General features: G+C 41.9%; 1 pseudogene; it reads right to left on the bottom strand.

The window, feature by feature from the left end:
• Positions 1–222: 222 nt before the first annotated feature.
• Positions 223–1037, bottom strand: LOC143660359 (heterogeneous nuclear ribonucleoprotein A1-like; annotated as a pseudogene).
• Positions 1038–5143: the final 4106 nt, after the last annotated feature.

The following is a 5143-nucleotide window of genomic DNA, read 5'->3' as shown; positions in this document are numbered from 1 at the left end:
ACTTTTCACAGAACAGAAACAAAGTAACCTGTTATACAATTAGTCACAAATGCAGTTCTCGTGTTTTTTTGCTCATACACAAGTATTGTCTAAAGTACATCTTCTTTGTAGCAGCTAGGCTCTGCTACCACTGTGCTTGGCTGAGTTCACAAATCTGTTGTAACCTGTAGTTTCCCTGTCACTTCGGGGCTCTCCTCTCCTGCTAAGCTTTGTTTCCTGGAATTAAAACTTTCTGCCACTGCCGTAGCTACTGCTGCTGCTGGAATCGCCATAGCCACCTTGGTTTCATGGTTTAGTAAAGTATTGGCTCCACCACCATAAGGGCCAGTACTTCTGCCTCCAAAATTTCCTCCCTTCATGGGTCCAAAATTTGAAGACCGGTTGTTGTAATTGCCAAAATCATGGTAGCTTCCACCACCTCCAAAACTGCTTCCATCATTACCAAATCCAGTATAGCCATCCCCACTGCCACCATATCCACCACCACCTCGGCTGCCACCAAAGGCACCATGACCACGGAAGTTTCCTCCACGACCAAAGTTGTCATTCCCACCAAAACCACCTCCACGACCACCACCGAGGTTTCCAGAACACTTCAACCTCACTGGCCATCTCTTGCTGAGACAGGGCTTTCCTTCCATCATAGTTGGGGCCATGCACAGTATGGAATTCTGCATGACAATCTTATCCACAGAGTCGTGGTCAACAAAGGTTACAAAAGCAAAGCCGCTCTTCTTGCCACTGCCTTGGTCAGTCATGACGTCAATCATTTCAGTTTTCCCATTCTGCTCAAAACAATCTCTTAGGTGATGCTTTTCAGTATCTTCTTTAATGCCACCAACAAAGATCTTTTTCGCAGTTAAGTGGGCACCTGGTCTTTGAGAGTCTTCTCTTGAGAGAGCCCTCTTCGGTTCCACGACTCTTCCATCCACCTTCTGCAGCCGTGCTGCATCCACCTCCTCCACACTGGCGTAGGGGACAAACCCAAAGCCTCTGGAGCACTTGGTGTTTGGATCTCTCATCGCCGCACAGTCCGTGAGTGCTCCCCATTGCTCAAAATGGGTCCTCGACTCTCATCAGCTGTTTCAAAGCTTAACCCCCTGATGAAGAGCCTCCGCAGCTGTTCAGGTTCTTTAGGAGACTCGGACTTAGGCCTGACAGCAGTGGGAGGAAAGACTTCAACGATGCTTCCTCAGCCGTGTCTACTGGCAGAAAGGAGTAAGCTGACGAAACTCTCTCTCCAATAATATTCTATGAATAGTTTCAATATTCCATGTAGACCTTTCCCAATCCAGTCTTCTCAGCACTATGATGCACTTTCATCATTCTATTGCCTTTCTTATGAAACCCAAGTCCACTACCAAATAGCTGTGTAACCTTGCCGAAACTAACTTCTTTATTTCTGTTTCCTCATCTGGACAGTGGATTGTATCTCAAAGTGTTTTTTTTTCTATATGACTTAAGTATAAAAAACAATGCCTAGCATTTGGTAAGCAAAAGTAACAGTATAATAATAATGATAACTATTATTATTATCCATTCTCTCTGTCATGGTATTTTGCCTTTCACTAAATTTATAACATTTTTACTTTGTTGTATAGTTTCCTGTGTACATTCTCTCCCCCTATTAAACCATGGGTTCCTTGAAGGCCAGGATTAAATCTTATTTGTCATTGGGGATGACTTTTGGACCAATTTTCCTTGGCTTCAGATTTGTTACCTAAGAGAATTTGACAGTCTCCTGTTTGTGTCACAGTTGATGAGGCACAAAAAGCACCAGACCTGAATTAAAATGATATATGAAGGATACTTGATACCACTAAAATCTATGGAATTTTATATTCAATAGTACCCAAAGAATCAGCTCTTTCAAAAATTAAAAATTATTACAAGAGCTTAATATACTATATCATATAAGGTATACCACAAAAATATCAGAAGAGTTTTATTCTACATTATCATACTTGTTGATGGTGATCTATCTGGACAAGTAAGGCTTGCTGTATTTCAACATGGTTAATAAAGCTTTCACTCTAAGAAAGTGTTTAAAATACGAAATAGAACCAGGGATGGTGGTAGAGTATTCCTTGGGAGAATGCAGTTAGGGGACCTTTGAGTCTCAACAGTTCACAATTCCTTTCGCAACACAGAATGGCCAGAGTCAATTATTTCTGTTTCTATCACTGCACAACCTACTCTAAGCAACTGGATATGCTGAATGATTTTATTGTTATGATGTATGCTGATGTGAGGTTTTTTCTTTTCGGTTTTGTTTAGTTTTGACTTTCGATGCCTTGGATCCTTACCACATCACTAAGCAGGTCAGGTCCAGCTGAAGTAGCTTGAATAGCCTCAATGTAACGTGCAAAGGCCAGTTCATCAAAATGCGTAGGATCACGCAAACAAGGGAAAAATACCAAGGGGCCTCTTCTATTTGTCTTCCTGGCTCTCTGTGTTCCATTGAAAGGAAAGAAAATACCATGAACAGGATTTAAATGTCCTGTTTTGACAAGTTATTAGGATTCCAATCACAACCTGCCTACTCTCCCTGATCCAACTAAGTCCAGAAGTGTGGCAAAATGTCTCTAAAGCAGCTACACACACATATAAAACAAAAGAGTGGCAGAATAGAAGGAAGAGTGGGAAAATTAGGCCAACATGAATAATTTGGTGGCATTGTGTGTGTGTGTGAGGGGGGGAGTGTTATAACCAAGACACATGCTAGAATGGCAGGGTATATTCGCGTAGTTGACTGGCACACGTTTCCCTTCACAGAATTTAGATACTGGTGACTCAAATGCTGTCAATCTCATCCAGTCTACCACATAATCAACAGTTCCAGCTGAGAGCTCCATGGGCGGCCAGGTTCTTATCCTCTGAAATTAGAGTCTACCATCTGTATGAGATTTCCTACCACAGGGCTATCTCTGATAGAGGCAGTGGGGCACCAACTCTGACTTCTCTATGGCCCTTTATAAAACTCTTTATGACATAAATTTCACCATGATGGGCACAGGCTTGGGCCCTTGTCTCATACCCTTCTCTCTGACTGTGTTGTAATAAGGCATGGGTTTCCATGGTGAGGGACTCTGGGGAATCCTAGAGAGACTAGGGAGACTTTGAGAATTGCAGGAGACAGAACACCAAATAAGCTGAGGCTTCTGAAACTATACGGACCCTAAAATGTAAAAAATGACTTGCCTTTGATACAGAGCAAGAGTTGGCCAAATTATAGCCTGTGGGTCAAATCTTGCTTATGGTCTATTTTGTGAATAAAAGTTTTATTGGAATATAGCTACAAACTACCCAACTGTTTACATACTGTCCAGGGTGATGGTGGTCAGTGGTGGCAGCAGAGACTATATGGTCCCAACGGCTCAAAATATTGATTATCTGGCCTTTTCAAAAATGTTTACAGACCCCTAACGTGGAGTAGTAAGCAAAATCTCCTAAGCTCAGTTCTTTGGAAATTGTGTTTATTTTGGTGGGAAATAACATGCATGAAGCTGAAACTCTGACAGGCCTAACTGAATGTTTACATAAGGTCATATATTAACAATACCCTCCAGGAAGGCAGTTATTGGGATATCTGTCAAGAGAGGTACTATGTCTAATGGAAAGAATATCAGCTTTGCGTCTGGATTTGACCACATTTATGCCATTTATTGACCCTGACAAGGTTTTCTGCCATGAGTTATCATCAGGATTAAACGGTATGATCTATGTATCAAAACAGCACTGGTTAAACTGTTGCTTTGCTTCCTTCCAGTCCCCCTGTCTTTCTAGTTATTGGCATAGATCTGAATATATCATTGGCAACTAACTTTGACACATTTTGAGTCATAACTACCGCTGGTGCTTTTCCTTTGGTTGATACAGAGACTTTAAATCCTTTACGGAGATGCCATTGTGAATGTCTATGATAGTCTCCTGTGGCTTCAAAATCTTTGCCTTGTTTTTAGAAACTAGAAATCAGAGAAAAAGTCCATAAACAAATGGGGAAGTGGAAACTATTTGTCTGTAATTAGATACAGGTTAAAAATATCTATTCAGTACTCATAATGATAAGTTATTATAAGGGTTGATCACATGATTAGATCAATAGTTAACATTAAAATACCTGGGGTTACTATTTTGCTGTCAACATCAATCATAATGATTGAATTCTACTATCAACTAATAATTGCAGATATTGTCCAAAGCAACTTGGCACAAATTAAGGAAAATTATTTTTCTTTGTTACAAACAGAAAAATGTAGTTTATATTTAAAACATAGCCTTGTAGGTGACTGAATGGAGGGTTGTGGGAAGATGGCAGAGTAGGAAGCTCCAGGAATCAGTCTTCACACCACAACAACTATTAAACAGGCAGGAACTGTCTGAATCAACTATTTTGAAACTCTGAAGTCCAGTAGACACTGTACACCATCCAGGAAAAAGCAGGAGGCAGAGGCAATAAATGACAGTAAGAATCAGTGAATTGGTCTCTCCGTGCTGCAGTTACTGGCACCCATCCCCCATTCTCACTGTAGGTTGCAGTAGGATCTAACATGTACTACGGCTTGTTGGGGCCAGAAAAGGAGCAAAAATCCACTTTCCCAGAGTCTAGGGTGGGCTTGGGCTGATCACTGATCATAGCTTTTGATTAGGAGCTTCGGATCACTGGGGACCCAGCTCTGAGGCCAGCCATTATTTCAAACCATGGCAGACAAAGGCAGTGGAGGAGGCTTAGAGATGCCATGCTTCCTCAGAGTTTTAGAGGAGAGTTGAAGGGCTACATTTTCCAGGCAGGTCAAGAAAGCTCAGCTTTGGGAGCCATGGAAGAAGCTACTAGTGCCCTTCCTGGCCCCTCCCTCCTCTCTCTTCAGGACAGATTGTAGGCAGTCTGCACTCCCTTTGTGAGTCTCTGGCCTTGTTCTACCTGGGAAAGACTGACTTGGGAAATGTCTTGCTGGTACGTCCACCCATTGCCTCGTGGTTCCCAAATGTCCCCTCCAAGCAGAAACAACCTGAGCAAAAAAAAAAAAAAAACAGTGTAAGAAACAATTGAGGTGTATAGCGAGGGGCAGAGGCTTACTTGCTTTAAATCCAGCAGTGGAGTGGCTAAAAGAGAGAAAAGGTCTATCTTCTGGGAAGAATAGAG

The sequence above is a fragment of the Tamandua tetradactyla genome, chromosome 16 (genome assembly GCF_023851605.1).
Source record: "Tamandua tetradactyla isolate mTamTet1 chromosome 16, mTamTet1.pri, whole genome shotgun sequence".
Classification (NCBI taxonomy): domain Eukaryota; kingdom Metazoa; phylum Chordata; class Mammalia; order Pilosa; family Myrmecophagidae; genus Tamandua; species Tamandua tetradactyla.
This window is presented reverse-complemented; position numbering and strand designations above follow the sequence as displayed.